A 12,704-nucleotide genomic window follows, 5' to 3' on the forward strand; every position below is an offset into this window, starting at 1 on the left:
CAGGACTCTGTGGGTAAAGAAACTATTCTTAAAGTTTCTGCAGAGAAAAACAAAATATTGCATGTAAAGGATTAGGAATAAAAATATCATCATTCTCCTGAGAAGAAACATTGGAGGCCTTGAGAAAAATACAGTGGAATTTTCAAAAACTGAATGGAAATTATTTTCATCCAAAAGTCTACACTTGGCCAAACAATGAACCAAGTGTTAAGGCAGAATATGGACACTTTCAGAAATGCTAAGTCCTTACTTATCAAGCATCCTTTTCTCATAAACCATGAAAGGTAAAGACTTGGGATCCAGAAACAAGGGCTCTATTCCAGGAAGACTGTGAGGGAAACTCCCAAGATGACTTGGAAAAGGCATTTCCAGGATGACGACTATCTTGCACACCTAAGGAACAGTCAGTGCAGACTGGAGCAGGGGGACAGACAGCTTGAGAAGGAAGGTCTCTGGGTGGAAGGGAGGGTGGAGAAGAGAGTAGGAAATAACCTGATGTTTTAATCATGTGAAACTTTTAATTGGTAGGCTGCTGGAAGGTGAGAAAAGAGTTAGTAATAGGTTCAAAGAATGAGTAATGAAAAAATGAGGAAAAACAGTGTTGTACAAATAGGGAACAATCATGACATACTGCTTGGCTCAACTAGAAACAATGTTTATAATTAAAATAATGTAAAAATTGAATATTCTGATATCATTATATTGTGAAGATGGGGAAGGGAAGGGTGGTATCAGAGAACTAAATATGCATCTACCATACTAGCAAATCTGATGGTTAATTTCATGTGTCAACTTGGCAAGGCCAAAGTATCCAGGTATTTGATCAAACATCAGTCTAGATGTCTCTATGTATTAGATGACATTAACATTTCAATCAGTAGATTTTCAATAAAACTGATTATTCTTCATAATGTGGTGGGCCTCATCCAATCAGGCAAAGGATTTAAGAGGAGGAGGGAAAAAGACTGAGGTCCCACAGGGAAGAGGGAATTCTGATCCCAGACAGCCTTTGGCCTCAAGCTGCAACATCAGCTCTTACCTCAGCCTTCTGGCCTGCTTTGCTGATTTTGTACCTGCCAATCCCTACAGTTCCTCTCTCTTTTTCTCTGTCTCTCTTTCTCCACACACACATTCCATTGGTTCTGTTTCTCTGGAGAACATTGATGAATACAGGCATTCAATAGCTAAAGTATAAGAACACCAAGGTAAAGACCAAAGCAAAAATCTGAAATGAAATGATGATGTCCCCTGGATGATGCGAACTAGAGAAATGAGATTGAAGACTCCTCTGTGCGTCTGTGTTTAATTAAAAAAAAAAATTTTTTTTTTTGCCATGTACAACTATCACTTTCTGGGGGACTGCCCTGGGTTTTTGTTACAGCCTGCGGGATCTAGTTCCCCAACCAGGGATAGAACCCGGGCCCCCTGCATTGAGAGCACAGAGTCTTAATCACTGGACCACCAGGGAAGTCCCTATAAGTATCACCTTGATAATAAAAATTAATACTCCCTCTGCCCCAAAATAAAGCCACACCAAAAAAAAAAAAATATTCAGCTTCTCTTCATTTACTTCTCTAACCACATTTAGATAGAATTATACTCCTTTTCCTCTTATAACTTCAACACTATTCCAATACTACTATCTGCAAAAGTTAACTTTAGGTCACAGCTTTTCAACCTAAATATTTTTCATTTCAACTAAGAATTAAATTCAAGGTCATTAAAAAATGTTGATGTGTAATTGAAATGGTGCATTTAACGCAATTAAAAATATTTTAGTTCTTTTGCATATTAAAAGAAGACTAAAGATGTGTGTTCGATTGTAGGGAAGTGATTTGTCCTGCTGTGTCATTAACTAGTGGCCTCAATGTGTCAACTTGAGTAGAACTACATTCAGAAGGCCCACATTTCCCTTGGCTCTATAACTCTTACAATTTATTTTGTTTTTGTGACACTGGCATCATCTGTAAGTAGATATCAAATTTTTGTGTGTTTTTGTTTGAACAAGGATATTGTTGAAAAATACATTTTATGCAATTTGTCTTAAGAATGCACATCAGGAAACCCAAAACCACTCTTTTAGCTCCAAACACATTCCAGGATTCTGAGTTTCCACAATACAAAGAGGCATGTGTGATGACCCATTTTAAGCACAGTCAAAATATTTTGAAAAGTAATAATCATCTAAATAACTTCCCTAACTGGTCTGTCAGTGTTACTACTACTATTTTGAGAAAATTGATTTAAACAATTAGATGAGCTAAGTGGAATTTTAAAACTCCAAATTCCTACTCTGAGTCTCAAGGTTGAGTTTCTTCAGTGAGAGAAAGGGGGTAGAAAAGGCATTTATTCAAGAATTCCTTGGGAGCTGCAATATTGACCATTCCTGCTTCTGGTCTTTGAGACCAGTATCTTGTTAATTCCACTTCCTTCAAAGAACAATTGCTCAAAATGTACGTAACATGAAAGTTTGTCTTAAGAAGTCTCCATACACTATTCTCATCACTCTGGGAGACCCAGAATAGAAGCCGGGAGAAACTGTATGTTTCTGGTAAAGAAGATGAACCAATTAAGAGTTTTGCCCTTCAGTGAAGGGCCAGTGATTGGAAACAAGACCATTTTGGTTTCTACATCTTTGCTTATAAAAAGAGCTAAGGACCTCAATGTGTGAAATAACCAATATGAAAAATAAATTTTACTGAGAACTCTCACAGCTAATAGTCTTTTGACTGCAAGGAACAGAATACTTGGCTAAAAGTAGATCAACAAGAGGGTCTTGGACCTCTCACACAACAAGGAATCTAGAGGTAGACAGTGCTGGGATCAGTCAATGACTGTGCAACATCAGAGCTTTGTGTCAACTTCATTCTCTGATCCCTTGCTCATGATGGCCCAGTGACCAGAGCAGCTCCAAGTACCTTGTTCTCACACATCATCCAAAGTGAGAAGGGAGGGAAGGGATTCTATCTACTTCATTCTCTTTTACCCAGAGAGTGGAGTTATTCCCAGAAATTACAAGGGAAAATTCATTTAAAATGATATTAGAGAATGAATATGCGTTCATGGAGCCTAGGGATCAATCCTGCCCTGATTCCCATTTCCTCTCATGTCTCTTTCTTGTTGTTATTATTATTATTTTCTCTGCTACTGCAATTTTTGTTAAATGTTTTGGTGAGAAAAAAAGAGTTGAGAAGCTATTCATATAAGTCAAAAAGAAAGATGTATTTATGTCAGCAAAAGAAGTTCAGAGTTAAAAAATAATTTATTTTATTGAAGTGTAGTTGATTTACAATGTTGTGCTAGTTTCCGGTGTCCAGCAAAGTGATTCTGATACATCCATATATGTATATTCTTTTTTTCATATTCTTTTCCATCGTATGTTATTATAAGATATTGAATACAGTTCCCTGTGCTTGTTGCTTATCTGTTTTATAAATAGTGGTTTGTATCTGCTAATCCCAAACTCCTAATTTATCCCTCCCACCTTTCAAAGTTCAACATTTTTAAATTAAAAAATATTTTCAATTATTCCTGTAAGTCCCAGCCAACTTCCCCTGATGTGTCACTGGCCACAATGTCCTCCTCAAATTGTGAAACTCAGCAAGTATCCAGAATTTTCAGCTTCTGAGGGCAGGTCCCACAGGTAAGGGAGAAGAATGGGGATGTGACTGTTCATTTCGCAATCAGCAGTGTCTGCAGATGTATATATCCCAAGCTGCTGACTTTCTTGGCAAAGTTATGAGTTTGTGACTAAGTAAAGGTGTAACTGAGGGCGCTTGCTGACCGGTCATGTCATCATGCCAACACACTTCCGTGTGCTCTGTTATGACCAGAAGGGCCTTGGGCGCTCATCTATCTCTTCACTGCTGGGAACAACCACATACCAAATAGCCACAAAATGGAGCAACCTCTCCAGCTTTAAATGCAACTAGTGACAAAACCATTATTCTTGATCTCATTCATTAGCCGGAAGGTCTTCAAATTTCCCTTGCATGATTTATGATCCGGGTGTGGAGGCAAAACACATGCGCGTTAATAAGTAAAGGAAACCATTAGGTAACAGCCATCCAGGGCCAAGTTCATCATCCATCCATTCATTCCACGTGTCTACTATTCAGCTTTGTTCTATACACTGTCAATCCCAACAAAAAATAAGAAATCTAGGTCTCTGTTCTACTTGCTTACATTCTCGCAGGAGGAGACAGACAACAAAACAAGCAATCTCTTAGGACTTCCCTGACGGTCCAGTGGTGAAGATTTCACACTTCCACTGCAGGGAGCGTGTGTGTTTGATCCCTGGTTGGGGAACTAAGATCCCACATGCCTGTGAAGCACAGAAGGGTCGGGGTGGGGGGCGCAGGGGGAAGTGTAATGAGGGGAGTCACAAGATCTATGAAGACTCAGGAACAGGTGAAGTAAGAGAAGGGGTAGGGCAGGAACTACTCTGTACAGAAAGGTCAGGGAAGGCCTTTCTGAGAAGCTAACACTAGAGCTGAGACCTGGATGATGAGAAGATCTGAGGGAAGAGCATTCCAGGCAGAGGGAACAGCCAGTGCAAAGGCTCTCAGCTGTGAATGAGGAGTAGAGAACAGACGGGTGTGGCTGCAGCCCCGTGAGCAAGGCAGGGTAGTAGACGCTGAGCTGGGGCCTCACGGGCCGTGGTGCAGGGCTGGGATATTCTCTCCCAGTATGTCACCTGGGAGAGCCGTAACCAGGGGAGTGACACGGTCAAGTCTGTACTTCGAAAATCTCCCTCTGGCTGCTGAACAACGAAGGAAGGAGCTGTTGCAGGGGAAGACGGTGACATAGACTAGAGAGTGAGCTGTAAAGGCAGACCTGGAGAGAGGGAGTGCCTTTCAGAAGGGAGGCCCTGGGCTGCTGCTGACTGAGTGGGACGTTGATGGAAAGAGAGGCTTTGGCCTGACGTCAGTGGTGTGCCTTCGACGGAGACGTGGAAGGCTGGGCAAGGATGCTCTTGTTAGTTCAAGTTATTCAGCGGTGGGGAGGACAACTGTGGCCGGTGGTATCAAAAAAACCTTTCAGAAGGGAGTGGGTCCTGAGCTTTGGGCTTGACAAAGAGAGGTCTGAGAGGGAGCTTCACGCAGAGGGAAAATGTGAACACAGACAGACAGGTGGGCTGTCTTACAGGAGCAGGGTGCACGTGGGGAGGATAGGGTCGGGGAGACAGGCTGAGACCGCATGACGGCCATGTTTAACTTTATTTAGTGCGTGATTCCACTTACCAGCTCTTCAGCAACCACAGGGGGACAACTGTGCCAACAGCTATGAACATCTGAATGGCAGAAGGCCTCCGGGGAGGGTCCACTGGCCCCTGTCAGAGGGGTATTAAACTCTTCACCACGACCAGGGGTCTGTTCCCCAACCTGAGAGGCTTAGAAACCAGGAAGGTATCAGTTCTCCCAGAGATGTCCAGGCACTCTAGAGAAGTCAGAATACGTTTCATAAATTGAAGAATACACCAGAAATCTTCCTTACTAATTTACAGTGGAGACTATAACTTTTCAAAGAGCCTAACACCCCTATCTTCTCCCCGTGGGCACACACGCTGCCCTTTCCTGGTCCCAGAGGTCGCATCTTTAATCAGCAGTAGGTTTGGTGGGTGCAGAAAGCGGCCGAGGTCTGGAAGGACACTGCACCCCACATGGAGGCCCCGGTGTCCTCTCAAGCCTGGGCTGCTCCTGTCTCTGTTCGGTCTCTCTTCTGCCCAATGCTGCCCCTCACGACCTCCACATTAGCAGACCCTCCAACAAATGCCGTGACAATTCATAGGATAATTCAGTGAGCACTAGCCACCCAGGTGCTGGGCTCTTTGCAAACATCAGTGGATTTGGTCATCCCAACAACCTGATAAGCTAGGCTCCATTGTACAGATGAGGAAACTGAGGTTTAAAAGTTTAACGACCTTGCCCCAAAACACAGTTTATAAGTGACACAACCTAGATTCACCTGGGTTTCTCTGGCTCCCAAAGGCAAGCCTTCTTCCTGTGTGGATTTTTGGTCATTGTCCCTTCTATTAGAGCATCTTCCTTGGGGCTCAGGAGAGGCTCCATCTTCTTCCATGTAATTCTGGGAAGGCAACCTCAGGCCTCAGGTCCTCATATCCTAGATAAGCCCCCAAGAACTGTCCACAGAAGAGTTCAGTTCAATTCAGTTCAGTCGTTCTGCGACCCCATGGACTGCAGCACGCCAGGCCTCCCTGTCCATCATCAACTCCCGGAGTTTATTCAAACTCATATCCATTGAGTTGGTGATGCCATCCAACCATCTCATCCTCTGTCGTCCCCTTCTCTTCATGCCTTCAATCTTTCCCAGCATCAGGGTCTTTTCAAATGAGTCAGTTCTTCACATCAGGTGGCCAAAGTATTGGAGTTTCAGCATCAGTCCTTCCAATGAATATTCAGGACTAATAACAGAAGAGTTAAAATCTTTAAATACCTCCGCATTTGTCTAGAATAGAAACAAACCCCTCAGCACAGGCTGCAAAGCCCCCAGAGCCTGGGCTCATGACCTCATCACACAACTATGCTCAGGTCAGCATTATGATCACCCAGGGGTTATCAAAAATGTAACGCAATGGCACAATTTCCTGCCCCCCTTGGATGGTTAGTAATATAAGTCATATGACAGAATATTTAGAAGTCCTTCTAAATGCTTTTCATCTAAGTGTATCAATGTATATTAATTCACTTAATCAGCAAATCATCCTATGAAACAGATACTATTAGCAGGCCTATTTAATAGATATTATGATTGGGCATAGGGAAAGTAATTAACTTGCCCAGTAAGATTCAGCTAGCAAGTGATGGAGCCAGATTTGAATCCATATAATCAGATCAAAAGCCATATATTACATCTGGCAACAGATGCCTTCTAGTGTTAGGGCTCAGGTCCTGAATGTGGGTACTCGTTTTCTTCTGAAAACAGGTTAGAAAACAGCCTGACGAGGCCTGACTTCCATGGTTGTGCAGAGAAGAGAGAAATCCTCTTGGGTCCACAGCCAGTACTTTGACCAAGTCATTTACAGAGTCGCCAAGCCTGGGTTAGGACCACAGAGATCAGATTCCTGTCTCTGAACTCAGACCCCACATCTGCACAAATAAGACAAAGGAAGGAATGTCAGCTTCAGCCTCCTGCTCTTTAGAAATCCCTGGTGCTCTCAACTCCACCCTCAGAAACATCTTGCCTAAGATGGTTTTCACAATGAGAGGAGAGGCAACCTTCATTTCTCAATAAGAGCATTAAACTCTTGTCAAATGTAGGTCTATATTTTAGCCACTAAAATGACCTAATCTAAAACAATATGCATGGGGGATTCCCCTGCTCAGACAGTGAAGAGTCTGCCTGCAATGTGGGAAACCTGGGTTCAATCCCTGCGTCAGGAAGTTCCCCTGGAGAAGGAAATGGCAACCCATTCCAGTATTCTTGCCCGGAAAATCCCATGGCTGGATGAGTCTGACAGGTTTCAGTCCGTGGGGTGGCTAAGTGTCAAGACACGACTGAGAGACTTCACTTCAACAACAAAACAACATGCGTGGCTACGTCTGTGTGTGGGTCTGAGTGTGTGGTGCAATCATTCTCAGTGAAGGGGACGCCACAGACCAGCACAGCTCACAGGTGGAATAATCTCAAAGGGAAGCAGGCAATTCTGAAGGCGGAGGCCAGCTCGCCCCGGCCCAGGACTGCAAGACTCCCTAGGGTCCGCAGAGTCCCTCGGCACAGGGGGCACAGCGCAGGACAAACCCACCGGGGCACAGGGCTTGCCATGAGGGACCATGCCTCTCTTCACTTCAGTCCCCTCCAGCTCCGGGCTACGAGGCTCGCCTTTGGGCAGCTACTTTGAGAACCACGAGGTATTGTCCCTGGGCCTCAGAGCAAATCACTGAATTATGTAGACACTCCCACATAATCCTTAAAGAGAGAACATAGAAAAGCCCAAGAGATGACGTAATTTGCCCAACTGGTGGAGCTGGGACTTGAACCCAAGTCATATGCAATGTCAGGACGTGAGTCATAGCAGCCCTCCCCAAGCCCTCCGCCCCATGGGGTACCAGTGACAGAGCATCCCAGGGTCTGCGGGATACAGTGGAAACAACCACTATTTGAGCTCCCAGGGAGGGACAACTAGAGGACAGGACAGCCACCGGGGAGAACCTCCCCGGGATCAGAGGGTCCCCACCCAGAGCACAGAGGCACAGCCAGAGAGTGACCCCATTACCGCAGGGGTTAGTCCACCCTGAGACAGGCAACCTGGGTCCACTTAGATCCACCTCTAACATTTGTGGGGGCAGGACAGGAGGACAGATGGAGGCCACAGGCCATATATCTACATGTTTAAACTACTTAAAAGTCATCAGTCAAGCTCACACACTGTTAAGTGAAACGTGTTCTCTTCCCTGACTTTGACACAGAAGCTTCCACGATGACCTGGGAGGCCAGGTTTGGATTTAGAGCTCTCGGGCTCCACAGAGCTGTGTCTGACTGAGGAGGTGTGGGGAAAGTGGGCCCCAGCCCAAGGCCCGCCCCTCCTCTTCCAGGGCCTGCGCTGTCCTACCTCTTAAGGGGCGTTGCCACACATGTGTGGACCCTGCGTCTGCGTATTCAAGCTCCAGCCACGGGTTTCTGCAGAAAGCTGTCGCTTGGCTACTACTTGGCCCACTCAAGAGTGTGGCCCAACCTCGAGAAGATGAACCCAGGGCAGAGGCCCTGGGAGCAGACTCATGGTCATTTGGGATGGCAATTCCACAGTCCCAGGCACCCCGGCGTGCTCTGGGGGGCAGGGGGGTGGGAGCTTTCTCCTTGGCCCGTGGATTCTCCACCCTGTGGGAAGAGACCCCTCCAGAGAGGGCCTCCTAAACCGTGAGGCCCAGGGCAGAGGCACTTCAGTCTGAGCCCAAGGAGGTTGTTGTTGCCACTTCCTTACTGTGAAATGTTGAGCACATTAATCTCTCTGTTCCTTATTCTCCACATTTTTTTTAAAGGAAATCATTGTAATAAGGAATAACTGAAGAATAAGTGAGCTTACTCAGTATCAGTAAAGTGTTTAAAACAATGCTTGGCAAACAGCAAGGTTATGTAAGTGCCATCAGTTTAGTGTAATTATTATTTGGACTTAGTCAGACATCCTCAAAGTTGTTAACAGATTGAGTGCTCGCCAGAAAACTCATTTCTTAACTGGTGATGGGCAAGAGCTCTTCCTGGAGACCTGGAGAATTCCAAGAGTCAGGCACTCTGGAAGCCTGATTTGTCCTCAGGCCAGAACATATAATAGAACAGAAACTTTGGAAAGGCAGGAACAGAAGGGAGTGGGAGAGGGAGGGGTAAAGCACTAGCTGCTAATTCATTAAGAAACCATGTCTTGGACCAGCACTTTCCAGGCCCCAGGTAACCAGAGTGTGCAAGACAGACTAGGGTCTATGCCTCCATTAGTCTTACTTTCTTGGGACAGGGGAGAGGGAGAGAGGAAGCTATTTAACAGGAAAGCAAGGAAATAAACATGGCCATCACTGATAGAGATTAAGAGGAGTAAAAGCAATCAAGTAGGGTGAATGGAGAGTGATGACTAGAGAGGGGAAGGGGAACTACTTTCTATAGGATGTTTATAGAAGGCCTCTCAGAGGAGGTGGTGTTAAGCAGAGACCTGCATGATGAGGAGGGACTGGCTCTGTGAACGATCAGGAAAAGATGTCCCAAGAAAACTGGCCAGAGCAAGCACCTGAGGTCATAGCATGTTTGATACAATGTAAGAAGCAGAGAGAAGACCTATGTGGCTTAAAGGTAGTTCACAAAGGGAAGCGTGTACACAAAGTAGTGTCACAAAGGTGACAGAAGTCAGCAAGGTAAAGAGAGACCAGATCATGCCCTTCTCAAAATATAAGATGCCTACACACCATCTGGGATCTTGTCAAAGTTCAGATTCAGAAAGTCCGAGGTGGGGCCTGAGATTCCGCATTCCTGACATGATCCCAGGTAAGGCCAATGCCACTGGCCCGTGGACCACTCTTGGAGTAGCCAGGCTCTCGGCAACAGATTTCATTTTAACTACGTTCAGAAGACTTTAAACAATCTTAAGTAGGAACATGACTTGGTCTGGCCATAATTTTTTTGGAGGATAGTTGCTTTATAATGTGGTAGTCTCTGCCATATATCAATTGGAATCAGTCATGTATATATATATATATATATATATATATGCTAAGTCACTTCAGTTGTGTCCAACTCTTTGTGACATCATGGACTGCAGCCCATCAGGCTCCTCTGTCTATGGAATTTCCCAGGCAAGAACACTGGCATGGGTGGTCCTGCCTTCCTCCAGGGGATCTTCCCAACTCAGGGATCTAACTGGTGTCTCATTATGTTTCCTACATTGACAGGTGGGTTCTTTACCACTAGCCCCACCTGGGAAGCCCATATATATATATATAATATATATATATATCCCCTCCCTCTTTAGCTTCCCCCCTCCCTCCCCCTGAACTAGGTCGTATTTTTAAAACTTGGTCTGTTTGCAGTGTGGAGACTGGGTTAAGGGTAAGACAGAAAGCTGGACACCAACTGGAAAGTGACTGCAGTGGTCCAGGTGAAAGTCAGTGGAGGCCTGGGGATAGTGGGGGTGGGGGATGTGGGTGAGCGCAAGTCAATGAGCCTGGCTAATTGAATGGATGACAAAGGTGAGTTAAAAGCAGAAATGCAGCATGCCTGAGCATTTCTCAGATATCTGAGTCAGGGATGGGCCCTGAGCAAGGAGCTAGGTGATACCATTACCTTTACCATTACCATTACCTTCGACTTGGCCGAAGCTGATGGGGGGCGGGGGGACAGAGTTTATAAAAGAAAACCCAGAGTTTCAGTTTAGATATGCTAGGTTTGAGATGACAGTCACATATATTCAAGTAGAAATGTGAGTCAGATAGATGAATCTTGAATTCAAGAGTAAATTTACAGCTGAAAATGAAAATTTAGGAGCATTGCTTTGCAGATGATGTTTTAAAGACACAAGAGTGTTGGCCTTGCTTGTGGAAAAAGTGTAGAAGCTGAAGCTGTGGGTATCTGGTACTGGTGAGGTAGGAGGGGAACAAGGAGAGCCTAACAGTGGACCCCAAGGACATCCACACCTAATCCACGAAGCCTGGGAATACATTACCTGGCATGGCAAAAAGGACTTTGCAGATGCAGTGAAGGTTAAAGACTTTGAGATGGAGAGCTTAGCCTGGATTATCTGGGTAGGCTCAATCTTACCAACAGAGTCTTTAAAAATAAAAAAGGAAGGTAGAGAGGGGGTCAGAGAGAGATGATGTTGGAAGAGGCAGAAGTGACTTGAAATACGGGAGGGATTTATCCCACCACTGCAGGCTTTAAACATGGAGGAGCCAAGGAATGAGGTTGCCTCCAGGAGCTGGGAAATAGTCTTCAGCTGACGGCAAAGATGTAGGACCTCAGTCCTACAACTGAGGGAATGAATTCTGCTAAACAACCTGAATGTGCAAGGACACAGATTCTTCCCTAGAACTTCTGGAAGGGAACACAGAGCAGCCAGCAATTAGATATTAGCCAGTGTTGGACTTCTGACCTATGGAACCGTTCGTAAGATGACCAACTGCCATTGTTTTAAACCACTAAGTAAGATAATTTGTTACTGTAGCAACAGAAAAGGGATTCGCGTGGTTTAAACTAAAAGCAAAAAGAAGAAAGGGTTTCAAGAAAGAGGGGGCCATCCGCTGTGTCAAGGCTGCAAGTGAGAGGAAGGAGGTGGGAGGTAGATCAGATGATGCAGGAGCTTGTGGTCAATCTTGACTTTGGGCAGTGTCGGAAACCAGGCCAGAATGGGTTGAGGAGGAAAGGGTGGGGTGAGGAAGTGGAAGCAGTGAACACAGAGAACCCTGTTGTAAAGTTTGGTTGTGAAGAGAAGGAGGGAAACGGGACCGTATCCGGGGTTGGGGGGGGGGGGGCGGGGAGATGTATGTTCACCTAGGAGTTTTGTTTTGTTGGTTTTTTTTCTTTTTCCCTGGCTGCCCTGCACAGCATGTGGGATCTTACTTCCCTTACCAGAAATCAAATCGCTGCTCTTTGCTATGGAAGTGCGGATTCTTAACCACTGGACCACCAGGGAAGGCCCTTGTTTTCTCAGTTTTAGGAGGAGAGAGACAGTATGTTTGTTTGCGGAAGGAATTGATTTAGTACCAAGAAAGAGTTAGGTGTGTGGGGGCAGGAGGAGGGCATCAGGAGCAAAATTACTGAGCCATAAGCGTAGGGGTTGGAGGTGATGAGAGGAAGGAGCTGGGAGGGAGACTAAGCAGATGAGCACAGGTGTAAGGGGTTTGCAGTTTGGTGGAAGGAGGAGGAGCTCCCGTCCAAGGGCTTGTTCTGTCATCCAAATGCCTGAAATGCTCACGGGAGGGTATGGGGAGAGAGGCTTGTTGGAGTTTGGAGGAGAGACAAAATGATAGCAAATGGCTTGCCTCAGACTAGAGGAAGTCATCTGATTATGGAAGGGGAGTAGCATCGCTCCAGGAAGGAAGTGGCTTTTGCTTTCTCTTTCTTCTTTCCCTGGTGCCAGGACTGTGGGTGGTCTGTCGGGTCAAGGTTGGGCTCTGCAGTATGTTTCTTACTAGACATACACCCTGGAGCAACTTTCTTAGCTTACCTGAACCTCGGTTCTGCGTCATCATCATCATCAGGCTTGACGA

This window comes from Cervus elaphus, chromosome 14 (assembly GCF_910594005.1).
Source record: "Cervus elaphus chromosome 14, mCerEla1.1, whole genome shotgun sequence".
Classification (NCBI taxonomy): Eukaryota; Metazoa; Chordata; class Mammalia; order Artiodactyla; family Cervidae; genus Cervus; species Cervus elaphus.